Genomic DNA, 22,802 nt, shown 5'->3' with positions numbered 1-22,802 from the left:
AGGGTTTTTCTGCATTTGCGGTTTCCTCGTTAACAAAATTTATGGTGTCTGTGTTATTTCTATTCCGCATTATATTTTGTTATATAATTGAAATATCACAGGTTGTGCGTTAAGATCAATCAATTAGAATATCCAACCTTTGGTTGTAGATTTAAATTGATTGACACTTGGATATTGGTTTTTGGTACCATCCAAGTTTATCTCTCTAGTATTTGATAAAGACTCGCAGATTTCCATTTGCTTGAGTATAGATCAAATCGAGAGATTGAGATATTAACTCTTTGATGTACTTTTATCTAGATTGAGTCTGACTGTCTAGTTGATTCTCTAGAAAGTATATTGGAGTTAGTCCATACAGATTGCTAATCGAAATATTGGGTGAGGTTGTTAGACCCCCGCTTTTTCAGTTTCCTTAACCAAATATGTGCCATATAGTTGGGAACAAAAAAGAAACATAACTAGGAAGTTAGAGCAAAAACTGATTTCCTTTTTGACTTCCTCCATTATCGCTTGGTTTTGCCATGTTATGGAAGTTTGGATCTCATTTAGACAATCCAAAATATTTATGCAGTCTCCTTCAATGCTGAAATTGTTGAGACGGTGCTCTTTGTCCCACTGAGATGCTTGCAATAGTCTTATTGCTTCTGCTTCTTCTGGGGATGTTGCTGTGCAAGGTCCTGCTCTTCCTTGTTCGAATTCACCAGCATCATCTAAAGCGATTGTAGCAAAGCCATCTGGTTTATTAACACAAATCCAGGCAACATCAACATTTATTTTATGTTGGTTTCTATTTGGTAATTTCCATTTGTTTGTTGATGTTTATATAGTTTTTTGCCCAGTTTTTGCATCCTTTGTATTACTGCAATGTTTCTGCAAAAATTTCATATGTCTCTGGATTTCCTTTCCTAGATGGATAACAGGTTTGTGTGCTCCTTGAAACACTGTGTTACATCTTTCTTTCCATATGAACCACATTTTTGTTAAAATAGTTTCTAGGGATATCATGCTATTGGGAGTTTTTATCCAAGATTTTACAGATTTCTAAAAACTTAACGCAAATATCAAATTGAAGTTGAAATGGATCAGAGGCAGTGACCGGACCGATTTAGCGTAATGACAATAGAAAAATAGATGTTCTATGGTTTCATCTGAATCACAACCAAAAGGATATTCGGGAGAGTCATCCTTCATAATATTAGACAGTTTGAAATCTGTCGAGAGAGCATCTTGCACACATTTCCAAGTGAAAATCTTAATTCTTTGAAAGACATTTAATTTCCACAAGTCTTCCAAAAATTTATCGGTCATGTCTAAGTTATTGGAGTTAACTTTGTTTTACCCTAGTTTAGCATACATAGTCTTAACTGAGAATTCTCCAGATTTTGTTAGTAACCAACGAAGATTGTCTGGTCTAGGTTTATCATTCGTAGTTAGAAGACTCTGATATTACAAATTTTTTCTGTCATATTTATAGGAAACATCAAGAAAACCAAATTGTTGTTCCACTTTTTAGTGGTTAGATCCAAAAGATCTGTCACAAGTGTTAAATGGTTGTTGCAACAGTTACGATATTGGAGAGAGGATATATCCTAAGTTTGATATCCAGTTATATTCCCTATTTATATTGGTATCATCTCCTACCTCCCAAATGGATTTTTATAACAGTTTAATACCTTTGCCAACACATTTCCGGACCCATGGGATTCTAGATGAGATATTGGTTCTAAAAGCAGCTTGCTTCCTGAAGTATTTTGGTTTTAGTTGGGATGCCCATAAAGGGTGTGGTTCAGTCAAGAGTCTCCGGGCTAACTTGGCAATTATAACTAGATTCATATGATGCGCATTTCTACATCCTAATCCTCCTTTATGAATTGGTTTGACAAGTCAAGAGTAAGCTTCCGGGGAATACCCTTTTGCATTAACCTTCTTACCCCACCAAAAATCTCTTTGTATTGCGTCAATTTTATTTGTGATTTTTTTAGGTAAAACAAAACAACCAATTTAAAAAGTAGTTGTTGGCTAAAACAAATTTATTCAGGACCATTTTACTAGACCGAGGTAATATTTTCCCTTTTTATCCTTGAGATCTATGTTCCGTTTTTTCTACTGCTATTTCAAAAGTTTTTATCTTAGATTCGTCAATGAACATAGGATCTCATAGGTAAGAATCCTTTACATTTAACTTTATTTTATCTTAAGGTCCTTGTCACCATTCTTTGGTATTTTGGATGGACTTTTTTACTGAAGAAAACTCCGAATTTCTCAAAATTAATAAGTTGCCTTAAATCTTTGTTAAATATTTTAATGGTTTAAGAATGCTTTTGCACTCATTCAAATCAGATTTTATAAAGAGTAGATAGTCATCAACAAAGAAGAGGTGGAAATAAGGATTTGACTTCATGAATAAGCTTTTCTTGTTCATAGCAGAGAAGAAGTCTTGAAAAAATGTTCATGCAAATTATAAAAAGATAAGGAGATAGAGGGTCTTCTGACGAAGACCTCTATAAGTTTAAAAGTTTCACCCGGAGAACCAAAAGATGTTGAGATACATTGGTTAATCAGATTGTAAAAATGGGGATTGAAACCAAAAGCTTTGAAAGCAGAGAGAAGGAACTCCAGTTTTCTCTGTCAAATACTTTTGACATGTCTATTTTGATTCCTAGACCTCATGTTCTAGTTTTTTTTTCCTTTTTAATGTATGAAATATTTCATGAGCTATAATTATATTATATAATATTTGTCTTTTAGAAAGGTAAACAACTTAGAATGGTGAAATTGTTTTATCTAAGATAGGTTTCATTATGTTAGATAAAGTTTTAGCAATGATTTTATAGGTAGTGCTAAAAATACCCATTGGTCTGAATTGACTTGGATTATTAGGTTGTCTGATTTTTGGTATAAGGTACTGGAAAGTTTTGTTTAAATCTGGATGGAAATGTTCAAATTCAAAGAAGTGTTTTATGGTTTTTATTACTTGGTCTCCTACTGCATCCCAATTTTGTTTGAAGAGACTAGTTGGAAAACCATCCGAGTCCGAAGATTTATTTGGTTTCATTTTTTTTTAGAAACTGAAAAATTTCATCTTTAGACTAGCATTTTCAATGTAGGAAACATCTGATTTAATGATGCTAAAAAGAGAGTCTTGTTGAGAGTTTTCTTCCTCATTGGCCGTGAAAAGATATTGGAAGTAATCTGTTAGGGTTGGGTCTATTTCTTTTTTGTCGGAAGTTACTTGATCCTTGTTATTTTTAAGACATGCAATGGTATTCCATTTCCTTCTTCTAAGAGTAACTGTATGGAAATACTTAGTATTTTTTCACTTAAGTTCATTAAGTTGTCTCTTGACTGCTGTTTGGCTATAGCTTCTTGTGTATCATACAGTTTTTCCAGTTGTAAAAGTTTTTCTGAATTAAATCTTCCTTTCTATAAATGTAATGTGAAGCATTTAAGTTGTAAATTTCCTTTAAGGTTTTTTTTGATTTGTTTAGTAGGTTGGCCTAAAATGTTTTTTCTTTCAGTCTAGGAGCTGAGTCCCTATGTGAAGCATTTAATTTGTCAATTTACTTTAAGTTTTTTTTTATTTGTTTAGAAGGTTGGCCTAAAATGTTTTTTTTTTCAGTCTAGGAGCTGAGTCCCTAAATATTGAAGGTTAGAGATTAGAGAGTTTGCTGGGTTTTCCTCAATTAAGTTGTTCCAATAGTTTTTTATTAGTTGCATACAAGAAGGTTCCTTATGCCAGGTATAATAGAATTTGAAATCCAATTAAGTTTTTCAAAAGAGTTATCTAGGGAAAAGGGATATGATCAAAGCCTACAACTACTAAGTGATTTAGATTAGCTTTAGTGTATTGGACAGTCCAGTCAGCATTAGCCACTGCTCTATCTAACCTTTCTTGAATATTTGTTGAACCTTTCCTATGGTTATTTCAAGTGAAGTCATAACCAGAGTAACCGAAATCCAGTAGTCTTGCTCTATGAATAATTCCCTCATATTACTCATTATCTTTTTTATTGAAAGGTAAACCTCCTAGTTTCTCTGACTGATCAAAGATTAAGTTCAAGTCCCCTATTAATCCCCCGGGGCATTCTTTTCTGTTAGACGCATTTATGTGTCTATTTTGGTCTTAATTATCTATATTGTTAGTACCTATTTTGTACTTATTTTCTAGTTATGTATTTGTAGGTCTTTTTGGGAAACAAAGATCGATGGATCAAAATGTGGAATTCCACTCGTAAAAAGGAGTAAATGAAGAGATTTAATGGGCTAGGCCCAAAAGGAAACATGAAGAATAAATGACTAATTAATTGGATATGGGAGTGTGGTAAGAATGCCACGGAGTGTGTAGAAGTGTGTCAAAGCGTTTGTAGAAGTGTGGAGACCATTTGCAAGATATTAATAATGAGAGGATATTCAAAGATATTTGTTTTGATGAAGAAAATAAACAAAATTAAGAAGGTAAATAAGATTTTGGAAAAATATTATTCTTTATGATAAAGAATAATACTTTTCCAAATAAAGAAAATTCCGATTGCATGTGGTTTATATTATTGGATGCATGGCACATTCTTATTGGAGGATTTTTTTTATTGTCATGACATATGACGCATTCTCATTGGTTGATGATGTGGTGGTAGGAAATAGAAAAGGAAAGTGGTTTTCTTTGAAAGTTATAAATACGTTGTGGATACAAGGAAAACGAGGGTAGACGGTACAGAGCAACACTAGTTTTTAGAATTATTTTTCCTTTCTTTTGGGTTTTCTCATTGTAATAATGGATTGGTAAGTCTCTCCGCTGGGGCTGAAGATGAAGCCAAATCTACTGCGTAAGAAATTCTACCACTCTTTGAATAAATATTCTTTTGTATCTTAAATGTTTTAATTAATCTCTCTTCATATTTAGCTTCATTTTAATTGTTTTGGATAGTCTTCGGCTGTCGATCTTTTATAAGCGAAGGAGGTTATACTGTTTTGGTGCAACATAAAGTTGTAATATTTTTTTTAATTGTTATATATTGCGAGACATAAGGTTGGGTTCGATATTGTCTTGTTGTAGATGGTGGATTTTCGACAAAGGCTAAAATCGTAAAACCATAATTGTACATATTCCTGATCCAGCAATCACATGATTATTGAGGCTCATGTCTCCCATTGAAGCATGAAAATTCATGCCGCAAGAGTCTCTGACTAAGTTTATTGTCTCTTAGAGCATACGTGAATATGCAGTCTCTCAACTGAGGCAACGACATATCTCATGAATACTGAGCAATTTCAGTAATCCCTTTTATATAGAATCGAACGATTGGACGGCTCCTAGACAAATCGCCTGCTAGTATAGAGCATAACGTCTTCAGAATGTAACAATGTTTTCCCTGCCTATATAAAAGACATGCACATAGAATATTAACGATTGGACGGCTCCTAGACAGCTTTCCTGCTAGTATAGAGCAATAACGTCTTCAGGATGTAACAATATTTTCCCTGACTATGTAAAAGAAATATGACGCTTCATCAATCTCATATCACTCGACTCTCAGATAATTAATACTCCTAGACAGCATGCCTACTAGTATAGAGCCATCAATTAATTATCTCTAATCCTTAAATTCATTAACTGAATATTCAGAAATATTCTACGTTCTTCATAATATTTCATTACTTCAATTCGTGGTTCTTCCTAGCAGAACTCCATGGGTTAGTAATAAATATTCAACGTACGGGCATCTGAGCCGCTATCGAGTAAGCCCCGATCAAAATGGTGCAAGTGTACTCATCAATAAAGCACTAACGAGCACCTGAATGCACGAACGAGCATTCCAAAATACGAAGGAACGATGAACCTATGCAAAATAGGAAGAAAAATAATAATAATAAAATATTAGCTAAGGCGTTAGGGGACTGGGCCCACCGGCCGGCCAGTCACGCCGTGGCCAGTCTCACGCCTGATTCTCTATTTTATTATATTTTTATTATTTTTCCTTGAACTCATGAAAATCCCTTCATTTGAACAAATATCTTTCATTTTAAGGAAACTCCTCAGTTTCATGGTGTTTCCTCCGTATCAAGGAAATAATAAAAAATTAGGAAAGGTATCGCGGGACCAAGCTCACTAGCCGGACGGTCATTCCCTAGTTGTGGCCGGTCCCACACCTTGCATTCCTTATTATTTTATTATTATTATTTCCTTCATCCCATGAAATTCCTTGGTTTCATGATATTTCCTTCGCATCAAGGAAAAGATATAAAATTAGGGAAGACTCAGGGGACCAGGCCTTAGCCGGCTGACCATGCCCTAATCATGACCGGTCCCACACGCCCCTTGTTTTATTATTATTAATTATCATTGTTTCCTTCATTTCATGGAAACTCCTTCACTTTAAGGAAAACTCCTTTATTTCAACAAACTCCTTGATTTCATGGTATTTCCCTAAAATCATGAAAAATAATATAAAATTAGGAAAAGTGTTATGGGACCGAGCTTATTGGCCGGTCGGCCATGACTTGGCCATAGCCGGTCCCACACTTCATGATTCCTTATTTTATTATTATTATTATTATTTCTATCATCTCATGGAAATTCCTTAACCTTATGAAACTCCTCAATTTTATGGTATTTCCTTCACATCAAGAAAATTAGATAAAATTGGGAAAGGTGTCACGGGACCGGGCTTGCTAGCCGGATGGCCATGCCCTAGCCGTGGCCGGTCCCACACCTTGTAATCCCTTATTTTATTATTATTTCCATCATCTCATGGAAATTCCTCAGTTTCAACAAAAACACTGAATTCTTCATATTTTCTCAAATGAATGCTCCAATGCACGCCAGAAAATATCAAAATTCTCAGGACTGAGACACGAACACTTTGGTTACATGAGCATATTACCTTGACCGACCAAGGTTGGCTCTTTGGCTTGCAAGAGGCCGGTCTCATACCTTTTCATCATTTGACCTAATTTGTTTACATTAGGTTCAAACTCTTCCAAACAACTTAGAATTTCATAAAAAGGTCGTCAGTCGGTCCCATGACCAACCAGGGCCAGTTTCGTGACCCCTTGGTCGGCCCTTCATCACTTCATAATTTATTAGGTTTTATCACTTAAAGTTCAGACGAACATTATTTGAATAAATGATTAAACCAGCATTTAATCATCTTTCACCAATTGGTCTTCAAGAGACTTTGATATTTTGCTCACTCGAGCATCTGGGCGTTACATGGTCGAATGATCATCCCATGTAGCCGGTCCCTCCTTCACTCTGTGGTTGATTTTCAATAAATCATCAATTGATCAACAATTGATCAAAATTAGGGTTTCGAATCCAAAGCTCTGCAAAACATAATTCCGAGCAGATTCAAACACTAATAATTTTACGTTGATCCCGTGATCAACATTTTAATTAATTATACTCGGTTCAGTTGCCAGTATTCTAAATTAACATTTTATTTGGTTCTATTACCAATAATTCATCAAACGAGCAATATTTGCTCAGACTAAGGAATATTGGTTCAACTATCAATATTCAACAATCCATCGAATGAGCAATATTTTCTCATCTTAACTATCAACATTTTCTCGATAGTGTTTATAGGCAAAAACTGTTTCTGCTGATTTTGGTAATTTCGGTGAGTGAATGAGAAACAAATCTAAACCCTAAAAAAATGTACTGCACGGGAGTACTTTAGATTCGAGAGATCAATCTATACAAATCTGGCCTAAACCAAGAAATGGTCGTTCCGGATTTGCTTCGGGCACAAAGAGGAGGAGAAGGGCTGGTTTAGGGAGGGAAGCGAAGAGATTGTTGAGACCAGAACAGTTCTGGAAGAGTAGTACTTGACTTGTATCATAATATGAAAGCTTTGAAAAAGCTAGCAAGAGTTGCCTTTCTGTGTGTTGTATTTCTCCCTGACCAAAAACTTGTGTTTTGGTGGAAATAGGTAAAACCTATTTATACAAGTCCAAGTGAAACGTACTCTGGCCTTGTAAGAAAAGAAACGGATGAGTTAAATGGGAAGAGGTGGTAACGCCTGGTATTGATGGAATTTGATGGAATTGATGTTCCATAATGAAAGAGCGTTTCACCATTACTTCCTGCATTTACTAACCGTTTTATTCTTATTACACCTTCTTGAAACGGGCATTTGTGTATGCCGCACGCTGTAGACCGCCAAACCAAAACCCTAATGAGCATCCCCCAGTTTGTGACATACGTTTTGATGTCTCGAGTGTTTTCGTGGAAAACATGTAGCATGCCTCTGCACGGTCGTCTCCTCAATTCCGTGAAAACCAGCAAATCGTTTTTCTCCATCTACAGATTGGCGACCACAGTGGGAGATCATTCTCTCGGTTGCAACTCACAATTCATCAAAGATGGTCGATTATGGGGAAGTCTCAGAACCATCCAATCTCAATCTATTATCTCCAAGTACTGGCGAATTTCTTCCAATTACTACAAAACTCGGCTGGCGTGCTCAAGCTCCCACAGAGGCTATGAATACTCAAAGCTCAACCACCATTGCTGATCTGATGAAAATCCTAAATGATGTTGTAACAAATCAAGCGTAAATTGTCAAGATACAGAATGAGGTGTTCTGCCTTTTGAAAGTTCTTACAGATCAGTTATCAAGGGAACCAACATATGATCGCTCTAAAAAGAATGCTGCTGGTAATCCTTCCTATGTTACCACTGGTGTTTATTTCTTTTCTAAGATCCATACCTCCACCAGCGATGACGAAGACAAATTCCACACCCATGATAAGCGGAAAAGGCTCCACCAGTCTAGCTTGGACGTTCACGAAAGCTCGGAACAATTCTCACGAATTCATAAAGAAGACCCGTCTGTTTTGGCACGATTCAATCAAGACTCTTACATTGAAGGGATAATGCCATTTTATAAATCCCTTTTAGAGAATTTACATTCTTGGATCGTAGCCGAATAAACTGATCGGTCGGCTGCTGCTCTACTCAGCCAATCCGAGCCATTCCAGAATAAAGAAGTTTGCAAGGGTATAAGGAAAAATGGGTATTCTTCCAATCCGAAACTCAACCTCCATTCCTTCCATGAACGTTGTTGTTTAAGGAAGTAAAAGAAAAACCGAGGCACAACAACACATGCATGCTTCTCCAGTTCTCCAGGCTCCTCCACAAAGGAAGGATAATCAAACCCGAAATGCACAAATGTGGACTCAGCGTCAACAAAATGACCAGACAGACCCGAACTTCCCTCTTCCCACTGAAAAAGTGATCGAGTTTCTAGAAGTCTGGATCCAAGATGGTGCAATCAAATTTCCATACGTCAAGAAAAAGCTGACTAAAGAAGAAATGGAGAATCCTCGTTATTGTCGCTTTCATAGGTTCGTCAATTATCCAACAAGCGACTGCAAGGTTTTGAAGCACATCTTCAAGGAAAAGGTCGAACCAGGTGAACTTAACCTGGGGACTGAAGGGGTGCACAGGGATCCTCTCTCAGTCAGGACAGTCCCTCTCTGAACAACCTGTCAAAGAAGCGGTTCATGGTCGAACATATATGTGAAATGTTTTATCCGTCGAAGGCACAAAGGAAAGACATGTTCACAATACTGAATCACATCGTGTCAGGGAGACGACTGTTCATTTTCGAAAATACTCCCTGGGCCTTCAGCCACAGATAAGGAGATGCACGACCGTGGACTGCTTACCATAGTCGATCTCAAAGGAAACAAATTTGAAAGAACGTTGATCCGCCATCAACATAATTCCACTGAAGATTCTAGAGCCACAGGCATCACTCAAAAAGAAGCTACTCATGTTCCCATCTCAATCAAGAATCATGAAGGAACGCTCAGAGATGCTTATGGCTACATTACTCTCAAGATGAAAATAGACAGAAGCCAAGTTTTTTATAATCAAGGAAGATTCAGGATATGACATGATCTTCGGACGAACATGGATCAATGGATAATGAAAAAACGCCTTTGGTTTCACATCTCTCCAACGAAGAAGGTTCTATCCAGGGGATTTGGTGAGTGCTCCGTCGTTATGGCACTGGGAGGAATTTCTGATGAGGTTGAAACAAGAACCCGAAGAAGGTGCATTGACATTTCTCAAAATATTCTGCACTCAGGCAAGTCTCATTCCTCCTATATCCATATCATATATTCTTCTACATGCTCTCCTAGCATGGGCCTCAATTCTGCTAACAACTTAGCCGTTGCAAGACGTCATGAATGGATATCTTCACGACAACAATATTTTATCAAGTGGTCGCACCTCTTCGAATCGAGCATGTCACCGGAATGTTCATTTTAGAGACGATATGCAATCATGACAAGGAATGTCTTGGATGTACTCATATTCCGCATTCAGGAATGTCCACCGCCAAATTATGGAAAAGTGATGACGCTTGTACGAGCATGAAATCTCACACGTTGGAGGAAAAATGAAGGAAAAGCCTAATAGAAGATATTCAGGGCCAAGATGATCATGCCTAAGACGTTCTCTTAAGGGATCTGATGCATTGACCCTCAAGCATCTGAAGTTTGAAGCACGATTTTCTTAATTTATTCGTGTTTTGATCAAACCCTCCAAAACATATGCAATACTTGCATTCAATAATTGAATCTCTTTCAGCAATCAATATAAGTTTATTTAAATGAAAATCTTTATCAAACCAAAAGAAAATCCCTACAACAGTCAATCGCCTACTTTTTCACGGCCAACTGAAAATCAAAAACTGCTCATCTCTCGGTGCCTTATTCTAAGAAGCCTTCAAATTGTACTCCCAATCAAAGAGTACACATTCTATAATGGCGCCTCTAGCTTCAGCACAAATATCTCGACGATGACACACTGATTTAACACCAGCACGATCAAAGTGTAACTGAATTTATCCCATGATAAGACTTCTGAAGCAGATGCAACATCATTCATCCATGGATAGCACAAACTCCTTCAACATACACCGGAGACTTGATCTTATTGGAGAAATCAATTATATTTCAATAAATTTTATCCACATAAAAAGTTACCACAACCTGATGTGATTCCATGAAACTTCATCAACGGGTCTCTCTACATCACAAGCCCCTGCACGACTGAGGAACTTCCTCTCTTCACCGATCACATCCAGAATGGAAACTGCCGTTGCTATCTACCGCAACAACATCGACTCCCTGACAAGGCACTTCACAGTAAAGGTTCGGGAGAATTTGGGTTAAACCCTACAACCTCATCTTAGGGACGCTCAACTCATCAATTAGTTCATGAATGTAAAGGCACGCTGGATGAAGGAGTAAAGACTATGTCGATAATCATGGATCTAGATTTTTCGGTCTCTGGAGCAACTCCGACCATAGTATCGGCATCAACAAGCATTTCTGGAGAAAATTCTATCGTGATCCAGCATCAACGATGGTCTCAGCGGCAACATCCTCATGACCAGCTTCATCGACTATCCGTTCTCTGAAGTGTTACTCGATGGATCGGACTTCTCCAAGCACTAATGATTCATATCAAGGTGTGTAGACATGAAATATGTTCACATGAAAGTCTTTCCGAAGCTTGCACAACAGGCGGGCACAATCCCAAGTCTTCTAAAAGATGTTCCCATCACCTCTACAAATGAGATACAACATACTTCAACCCATGGGTTTACAAAAACGTACCAATGAGTGAGGAATGGTACAATACTTCCTCAAATAAAGATGTTCATCTATGTCTCTTCTACAACATACCAAAAGGGTGTATCAATCGGACATACGAGCTGAAAGATATGGCCTCCACACTCAAGTTCATGGAATCTGAAAACTTGCACGGGATTACAAGTTACAAATGTGCACGCTTCGTTGGATGACCTAGACAACTCCAAATTGGGTGATTCTTTTCTCATATGATAACGCGGTCTCTTAGCTTCAAAAGTTAGGGTCAAGCACCGAATTACGACAACGTATGAGATTCATACAGCCTCCAGAGCACACAACATGCAAGCAGAAATTCGTGGACGGAATTCATAACCTCTACAGTCGATCGATGTCCACCAGGTCTTTTCGCTAAGTCCTTCATCAAGCTACCTCCTACTTCGACCATCTAGGATTTTACATCAAGTTTTTTGTACTTGGGTCCTCTATCTAGGTCTTTCCAGAAGAAGGAAAAAAGAAAGGGAGAGATTTAACAAAATACTGGGGACTGACGGTCCACTGATCATGACGATCAGTTCACAGTCCAAGACTCGTGACTGGCACCAAGTTCACCTACGCTAATCATTCATCATAAAACGAATGCTACAACCAAGACATACAACCATGGTCATTACATCATCCCCTCTTGAGAGCAACCTCAGTTAAGGTCCCGTGACCAAGGTTTCAGAAGTGATATTTCTACGACTGACAGAAACAAGATGGCACTGCAAGTACCATGCTCATGTATCAATCACGGGTCCTGATCTGAAATGCGTCAATGTCATTAAAATCCTTCACCAACCTTTCAAGACCTAAGCGAATGGTCTAAAGACACTACAGGAGTGTTTTACAACAAGCTCGTCTGAGATGATTTTACAATGTCCCGTACAAAGCAGCGAGCTGGGATAAATTGGTGAAAATATAGGTATGGGTCATATACCAATCTCTTCGTATGGATGTCCTTTACAACATATCCAAAATTCACAGTAACTGGAGAAACGAGCAAAAAGATGCGGCCAATTAAACGTGCTCAAAAGCCGAAAAGCTTCTTTGCTAAAGCTTGGAAATTTTCTGAGGATGAAGAAACATGGGTAGATCACAAAATCCCGACATCGGACGAAGATTCTACAGCATTTTCAATGAAGACCTAACTTCTGAATTTTCTGATGATGAATTATGACGAAATTCTTCATCCACGTTAGGAGCTACACCACCAACGCAAGGCCGCACTTCGTCTTCAGATGATAGTCTCACTTGCGGAAGTCGGCGGTGTTTCTGCTAATGATATATGAGCTTTTCATCTTCAGCTCTTTTCTTCTATGACATTTCATCACATCTCCGCTTTCTCTCCGCATCTGCTAATACTAAGAAATCATATATCTTAGCACAGACGACTCCCAGATAATCGAGAGACATACAATGTGTCGTCTTTGAAAGGTTGATTCACCTCGGCATGAGCATCTGCAGAAGTCTTCATCTTTGACTTCATAGAGCGTTCCCCGGAAGAGCCAGAAGAGTGGTTGTAACCAGAAGTCACCACTATCTGAGGCGAAAGACATGGAGTCATGGATATACCAATAACAAACGCGTAACAAAATGGTAAGAATCCAACTCTTACCTATTTACAATTTCACTAGCTGTAGTGATTATAACGTCAAAATTTCGAAAACTTGCTCGTTCCTTCAAACCTGCAAAGTCGAGCAAGATTCATTATTCAAAATCATGACTTGATTTTCATAAAACCATGAACAACCCACGTGATTTTTAACATCCACTGGTTTTTCAAAAATTGGACAGACGTCCATTCTACAATTGTGAAAAATCACATACAAACATTATTTCACCATGTATAATTGTCTACTTTCAACGTTTGTTCAAAATCAAAACATTGGTTTTACAAAAATATATATATTTAACGTGAAACTCACGAAAGTTTGAAAAATAACATATATATATATATATATATATATATATATATATATATATATATATATATATATATATATATTTTTGCTCCCTCGAGAGTATATTTTCAAAAATTTGTGAAAGCTTACATATCGAAAATAAATTTTTCATGAAAGCTCATAGACAATTTTTTTACTAACAGACGCACACGCGCGTCTATTCATAAAAAAAAACTTTTTCTCTCATACAAGCATCCACCTATGAAACGAGAGTTTATTAAAATCTCACATATTTAAAAAAATCTCTCCTACATTAGGGATTATTGCTAGTTTCTTAACTAACGATCGAACAAACGTTTATTCCTAAAACAAGGGTTTTTACAAAACTCACGTCTATACATGCATATGTATATATAATTTTAACATGAACAACTCATGAACAAGTTATCAACTTCTGAAAAATAAATAAAAAAAAAGAGCGGTGCTACACCAACTTAGGCTCGTTAGACGATGCTCTGTCATGCTACTGGGATCTTCGTTCAAGCCATGGTTCGCTCGTACAATCGAAAATCCAGTAACATTATATCTTACGACTAAGTTCAATTACTTATTTCATCTGTAACTAAAAAAAAATCACCATCCTGTGCTGATTGAGGAACATGACTGTCCCTCACTAAGCAGGAGACTTAATGTAGATGGTGGATTTTCGACAAAGGCTAAAATCGTAAAACCATAATTGTATATATTCCTGATCCAGCAATCAGATGAGTATTGAGGCTCATGTATGTCATTGAGGCATGAAAACTCATGCAGCAAGAGTCTCTGACTGAGTTTATTGTCTCTCAGAGCATACGTGAATATGCAGTCTCTCAACTGAGGCAACGACATATCTCATGAATACTGAGCAATTTCAGTAATCACTTTTATATAGAATCGAACGATTGGACGGCTCCCATACAGCTCACTTGCTAGTATAGAGCATAACGTCTTCAGGATGTAACAATGTTTTCCCTTAATATATAAAAGACATGCATATAGAATCTTAACGATTGGACGGCTCCTAGACAGCTTGCCTGCTAGTATAGAGCAATAACGTCTTCAGGATGTAACAATGTTTTCCCTGACTATATAAAAGAAATATGACGCTTCATCAAGCTCATATCACTCGACTCTCAGATAATTAATACTCCTAGACAGCATGCCTGCTAGTATAGATCCATCAATTAATTATCTCTAATCCTTAAATTCATTAACTGAATATTCGGAAATATTCTACGTTCTTCATAATATTTCATTACTTCAATTCGTGGTTCTTCCCATCATAATTCCATGGGTTAGTAATAAATATTCAACGTACGGGCATCCGAGCCGCTATGGAGTAAGCCCCGACCAAAATGGTGCAAGTGTACTCAGCAATAATGCACTAACGAGCACCTGAATGCACGAACGAGCATTCCAAAATACGAAGGAACGATGAACCTATGCAAAATAGGAAGAAAATTAATAATAACAAAATATTAGCTAAGGCGCTAGGGGACTGGGTCCACAGGCCGGCCAGTCATGTCATGGCCAGTCTCACGGCTGATTCTCTATTTTATTATTTTTTATTATTTTTCCTTGAACTCATGAAAATCCCTTCATTTGAACAAATATCCTTCATTTTAAGGAAACTCCTCAGTTTCATGGTGTTTCCTCCGTATCAAGGAAATAAATAAAATTAGGAAAGGTGTCGCGTGACCAAGCTCACTAGCCGGACGGTCATGCCCTAGTTGTGGCCGGTCCCACCTTGCATTCTTTATTATTTTATTATTATTATTATTTCCTTCAACCCATGAAATTCTTTGGTTTCACGATATTTCCTTCACATCAAGGAAAAGATATAAAATTAGGGAAGACTCACGGGACCGGTCCCTAGCCGGCCGACCATGCCCTAGTCATGGCCGGTCCCACACGCCCCTTATTTTATTATTATTAACTTCATTTCATGGAAACTCCTTCACTTTAAAGAAAACTCATTTATTTCAACAAACTCCTTGATTTCATGGTATTTCCCTAAAATCATGAAAAATAATATAAAATTAGGAAAAGTGTTATGGGACCGAGTTTATTGGCTGGCCGGCCATGCCTTGGCCATATCCGGTCCCACACTTCATGATTCCTTATTTTATTATTATTATTTCCATCATTTCATGGAGATTCGTTAACCTTATGAAACTCCTCAATTTCATGGTATTTCCTTCACATCAAGGAAATTACATAAAATTGGGAAAGGTGTCACGGGACCGGGCTTGCTAGCTGGACGGCTATGCCCTAGACGTGGCCGGTACCACACCTTGTAATCCTTTATTTTATTATTATTTCCATCATCTCATGGAAATTCCTCAGTTTCAGCAAAAATCCTGAATTCTTCATATTTTTTCAAATAAATGCTCAAATGCACGCCAGAAAATATCAAAATTCTCAGGACTGAGACACGAACACTTTGGTGACATGAGCATATTACCTTGACCGACCAAGGTTGGCTCTTTGGCTTGCAAGAGGCCGGTCCCATACCTTTTCATCATTTGACCTAATTTGTTCACATTAGGTTCAAACTCTTCCAAACAACTTGGAATTTCATAAAACGATCGTCAGTCGGTCCTATTACCAACCAGGGGCAGTTTTGTGACCCCTTGGTCGGTCTTTCATCACTTCATAATTTATTAGGTTTTATCACCTAAGGTTCAGACGAACATTATTTGAAAAAATGATTAAACCAGTATTTAATCATCTTTTCACCAACTGGTCTTTAAGAGACTTTGGTATTTTTCTCACCCGAGCATCTGGGCGATACATGGTCAACTCATCATCCCATGTATACGGTCCCTCCTTCACTCCGTGGTTGATTTTCAATAAATCAACAATTTATCAAAATTAGGGTTTCGAATCCAAAGCTCAACAAAACATAATCTGAGCAGATTCAAACACTAATAATTTTACCTTGATCCCGTGATCAACATTTTAATTAATTATACTCGGTTCAGTTGCCAGTATTCTAAATTAACATTTTATTTGGTTCTGTTACCAATAATTCATCAAACGAGCAATATTTGCTCAGATGAGCAATATTTGCTCAGACTAAGGAATATTGGTTCAACTATCAATATTCAACAATCCATCGAATGAGAAATATTTGCTCACCTTAACTATAAACATTTACTCGAGAGTTATACCTTTTTCTCAACAGACACGTTCGACTCATGAGTCTTAGAACATTTGCAAATCATGTTCGACTCAGCAATACAAGGACTCATCGTCCCATGAAGTCAACAACTGACTAACTAAATACACGTCTGCCTTGCAGACTCACAATCACGAGACATCAATCGTGTTACATGGGGGGATATTAACTAGGGTTTTGGTCTGGCGGTCTACATCACGTGTGTTCATCCACAGTATGAGAATGTAAACAAGTCGTGCAATCAGTTGTTGGAGTTAGAAAAGTAGTGGATGGAAAATCAACCAAGTCTCCGCACGATGAGCAACTGGTTTTAACACGATTCCCACTTACGCACTCTTTGACTCCAGCAACTGTCACACTTCATGGGATCAAGGTGTTTACAATTCTAGAAATATAAATAAGTCTCTGAATCATGATTGAAACAACATATGATTTTTCGTAAAACAGACAATTCTCGATAGACAATCTTTCGTCTACATGAACTCATCGTCTTAGCAATTACTCTCAACTGAGTAAACTCAATCATTCAGAAACTATTTTCACGCAAAGTACACAAAACACCAATAATCCTTGATCACCATTATTGATCTTACACATTTCTCAGCTTCCCTCCTATAGATCGACCCATCCTCTCTTGTGACTGAATTGACTCTGGAACGGCCATTGTCTTGGTTTTGGCCGGAGTCCTACAGATTGATCTCTCGAACTTAAAGAACTCCCTTCTTGCAGTGCATCTGTGTGAGGTTAAGCATTTCGCTCGGTTCAAGAAGTCTCCTCCGCACGGTCGTCTCCTAAATTCCGTATAAACCAGCAAAAAGTTTTTCCCAATCTACACTTGTGTTACATTACAAATATTTTTAAAGATAACGATTATTTTACACAATTGATATGGTGGAATCTGAAACCCTAGGTTTTTCTCCCATATTATCTTAGCAATTTTTCTTTAGTATTTTTTTTTTAATTAATCAAAAACCAAATCTTTAAAAAGAGTCTGAGCAACGAATCTTTATTTACCACTATAAAAGCTACATCAGTTTTTGGCACCGCCGACGTGGACTTGTATTTAGGATAGGTTTTAGATTTATTTTTGTGAATATTTTGCTAGTTCATATTTAATTTTAGACTTTATTTTCTAGATTTTACTCTTTGGGTATGTTTTTATTTTTGGTGTGAAAAACAATTTGAGATTGAAAGTGAAAATAAAATTTGCGCACCAAACAGGTAAGTATCAAAGATTTTATTTTTGTTCTCTTTTGTAAATATTTATTTTAGGAAATATTCTGATTTTTTAGATATTTTGTTTATTTGTACATAATTAGATTAGGTTTCTTTCTATTATTTTTTTGTATTTGCAAATATTTTATTATATTTATTTTATTAAAATAAAACACGTTGCACACTCCAATTGTATCGTCAGACAACCGAATTTAGGAAACCCGTGGAAAAGTACGTTGAACCCGTGTTTTGGGCCTTATGGGAGTTACCAGCCGAAATTTCATAAACCTTAGACCATTGTCGTTAACTAGTCTTTGACTGTAGGTATATTCTTCTCAAGGTAACCTGAGCCTACCAATTTAGTCAACCCTGCATTTGCATGTGCACCGAAAATGTCGAGCTAGACCAATATAATGATTATCCAACCGAGTATCTTAATGGAAAATATCCGTACGGTGACCATAGTGTGGATAGTACTTGGGACCACTACCGACCTTCTGAAGGTTATGGTTCTTACCACGGTGATCCCAATTACTATTCGCACGTACGCCAGTCATATGAACGGGTGAATGAGAAATATTATAATGAAGAAAATGAGAGTTCTCCATCTTTAGAGGATTTAATCAAATAGTTGCAACCAATTCCTGATGAATATAGAACTTTTTCTTTAGAAGATGCACTCAAACAGTGTCAATTGACAAGTTTTTCTTTAGAGGAATCACTTAAGAAGTTCAATAAAACTTTATGTGAATCTCAAATAATCATGGATAAACTGTGTAACCAAAGTGCACCTAAGACAATTGATCATAATGAACTTGAATTCGAAAATAATGTTTCCAATCTTACCCTTGATAATACATATAATTATTCACCTAATTTAGAGGATGGGGTTAGATATGAAAAGATGCATGTTTAGATAAGGTTCAACCATCTTCGTATTATTATGATGATGAGGATAGTATCGATGAAGAATTTGAAGTATGTAGTCATAATGACAAGGGAATTGTTACCATAACTGAGCTACTTGAGAATAATGTTGTTTCCAGTTTAAATCCTAATAATATTGATGATTATTCACCTATTCAAGTGGGAAAGCATTTGTCTAGAGATACCATAGTTTTAGATGGTGTAGTATATCATTATGAAGTCGATGATGGTTTAGAGAAAAGAGCTTATCCTGATAGAGTCTAGCGATTCGGAAAAAATAGTCTCTACTGAGGATTATAGAAATGTAGAACCACCTGATTTGAATCTAGAAGAAATAAAAGACCATTTTCCTAAATCTGATAATTTAGAAATTAAGGAAATTATGACTAGTTTATCCAAGGATGTTGACAACTCTATGTTTGGGGGTGATTTTCCCCGTGGTTTACCTTTGAATATTATAAAGGTCCCTAACTTAGGACTTGACGTATGTGCCTCTACCATCTTAAGAGACTATCTTCATGCACATTTTCCAGAACCTAATGATGGTCAAGAAGAAGCTCAGTTATTAGAAACCCATCCTCTGGTTGATGTGGTTTACCCAGGTGATTATACCAGGATTGACTTTGTTTACCCACCAAAAAGTTTTCCTCCAATAGTGGGAACTTATAGATTTCAGATGTGTCATATATTAATATTTGAGACTAAACCTAATTATTTTAGGAGACAAGAATCAACACATTTACTTACGAATGACCACCAATATGGTCTATTGTTGTAGTAGAGTGATTCTGCTGAAAATGGTAAATCGAGTGTGTCGGCAAGAAACAAGTCTAGACCCTAAGAAAATGTACTGTACATGAGTACTTTAGATTCGAGAGATCAATTTGTGCAATTCTGGCCTAGACCAAGAAATGACCGTTCCAGTCTTGCTTCGGTCACAAAATAAAGGAGAAGGGTTTATCTTAAGGAGGGAAGCAGAGAAGGTGTTGAGATCAGAGAGATAGACTCTGTAAAGTGTGGTCGTTTATGACTTATCTCATAAAATGGAACTTGCTGCAAAAGATGGTAAGCTACAAATTATCCGTGTTCTCTGGATACTTAGTTGATTGTTTATTTAATAGATTGAAAATATATTTATATCAAGTCGTAATCGAACACCCGGATATCGTAGGAAGTGGAAGTAGTTGAGTGGTGGAGAGGTGGATATCGTGTAAAAATGGTGAGAACCATGTCCCTATTGTGAAGAGAAGACTGGTCAGTTTTACATCCACTACTCCTCTACTTTTCTCAACTGTGCGCCTTTCCTGACACTTTCATATAATGGGCGCGTTGCACGCCGCACGTTGTAAACCGCCAGACCAATACCCTGATGAATATCCTCTAGTTTTGTGACATGTTTGATGTCTCGAGTATTTTTGTAGAAAATATGGAGCAAGTCACATGAATAATGGAACGAGTCCTGCATGGTAGTTGTTGAGTGGGTCTTGTTTGCAAGACCTAATTATTTCGACCAATCACGTGCAAGCAAGGCAGCAGGTGGTCATAAGTGACAAGTCAAGTCGTATGAATGAGACTTACCGTGAGTCAATGCTCAAAAAATAATATATGATGCTTTTAGGTTAAATAAATAATTAAATTATTTATGAAATCGATATTCGCAAAATATCGTTTGTAGTCGATGCATGTAAAGCATTGCTTTTAAGCAAGGAGCTCAAAAATAATCGATGCATGTAAATCATCGGTGCATAGAGCCTGCTCGAGTTAGTCGCGGATTTTACGGTCTTGAGAGGAATGTGATTGGATGTTTTTGAGAAACTGTCGGGGTTGTACTGGAAAGTTCCGGGAATGAGGTGATCATTCCTTATAGGAAAGAGATGACTGGTATCCATCATGGCATCTCATTGGTGGACCCAAATTAAATCTAAGACGGTCAAATCAGCTAACCAAGTTGGATGGTTGAGATGATATGCGATAGTTTTTTATTATCGCTTAACCTAATTAAGACCCTTATGGTCTGCGTGACTAGCCTACTTTGGGAGATGATTCAGAGAAAAGCAAGCAGGATAGGAGCGACCTGATTGGTTGAAATAGTAGAGGGACCGAATGTAGCTTTCATGGAGCTTGCTCGGTTATGTTAGGAGAGAGCCAAGCTTGTTAAATTAACCGGCCAAGTCGCGTGGTCGTGATCATTCTGCGACTGACTTGGACAGCTTAGATTTAGTTCTTTATAAAAAGAAACAACGCGACTAGCTTATTTTGGCTAACGATTCAAAACGAAGTAGGTTGTTAGAGCATAGCTGGTTGAACCCACCAAGCGTTGGTATGTCAAGTTTGGTTGTCACATTTTAGTGAATCAAAACTCATTTAAGAGTCGCTTGATTATGTACTAGAGTCAACTTCGTATAGGTTAGCTTGAAAGTATTAGGATATGAGACAATACAAGTATTGCGAAGACTTGAAGAAGTAAAGAAGTAAGAAGCTACAACGACAACATCATCCTTCCACTTGAGGTTAGTGATATTTGACTTGAATTGTTTCATTCCCTAACGTATCTTTCAAGTCGTGCATATTGAAAACGAAACTGCGAAGCATGAACACTCTAGATAGACATAGTATTGAGGAATACAATATGAAGTTTATCGCTTAACTATTAAACTTTGTGGATAAGATATCGACATAATCGTGTAAATGCTATTGTGATTATGTATGGGTATGAGGTGAGGATTTCATCCTAGGAAACAATGTTTTACATGTGTTTTAAGGAAGTAAGTTCATAAACTTGTTTATGAATCGAAAAGGAAATCGCCAAGCGTTATTGGGATTGTTATTCATTGCATATCTTGTGAACATCCAATATGTGTGATTTAGTATAACCGCTCACGAATTGTTTGTGTTCTTGGTAAAACTATTCACAAAGGCCTGACTTATATATGACTTTTATTAGTGAAACCGATCTTAAGTAATCACCTGAGATGGTATAATCGAGTTTGTGATTTGTTTGACCGAATCTGGGTAAAGGGGAACCGATCCTATGAAGAGGTGCAACACATCACAAAGGGGAATCGATCCTTGTATGAGGTGCAGCAAGTTTGTAGCAGCAAGGGGAACCGATCCTATGGACATGTGCAACACGTTTTTAGGCAAAGGGGAAGCGATCCTATGGACATGTGCAACACTTATAAGTTAGATACCATATATATGTGGGGCACCGATCCTAGTACCTAGTCAACCAAATTTTGAAAAGCTAGTGTGACTATGCACAATACTCACATGGAGGTAGAACCGAAACTTGTTTTGGTAGAACCGTTAAACCCATGATTTGTGATTGAGTGTTTCTTAATCAATCACATAGTTCTTGAAAGTCAGATGAACCAATTCTAAACTTTTTTGGAAGTGTGGCAAATCGGTTTCAAGGTTGTAAGTATGAAAGAGGACTTATAAAGTAAGGATGTCGGCATACTTTGAACACGTACAATAATGTTTATCTTTTATTGTTCAAAGTTATTCCTTAATAGCTACAGGAAGAAAATCCCAGGATCGAAATTTAAATAAGTTAAGAATCTTTTATTTAAGGTTGTTAATTTTATTTTAGGAAAACGAGAATTAGAAATGTGCATTTACTAGTTGAGATTTTCCAAAGAGATTTTCGGTTATTATTTTGGACAGAGCATTTCCAAAAATTATGGAAACCGAATTTGGAATATATTGAATACTAGGTCTCAACCCGTGCTGTAACGGCACGGGCAAGGATATGTGTTTCAAATGTATTAATCAATTCATACATGTCGTAATTGTCTGAGAAGAATCGAACCGATCGATCCAGGTCTAAATTTTTTGAGGAGTTGGTTAATAAACATGTCCTTATCCTCGAATCTTTTAATATGGTG

Source organism: Papaver somniferum, chromosome 7 (assembly GCF_003573695.1).
Source record: "Papaver somniferum cultivar HN1 chromosome 7, ASM357369v1, whole genome shotgun sequence".
Classification (NCBI taxonomy): Eukaryota; Viridiplantae; Streptophyta; class Magnoliopsida; order Ranunculales; family Papaveraceae; genus Papaver; species Papaver somniferum.
The sequence above is the reverse complement of the archived record's forward strand: the minus strand, read 5'-3'. Positions refer to the sequence as shown.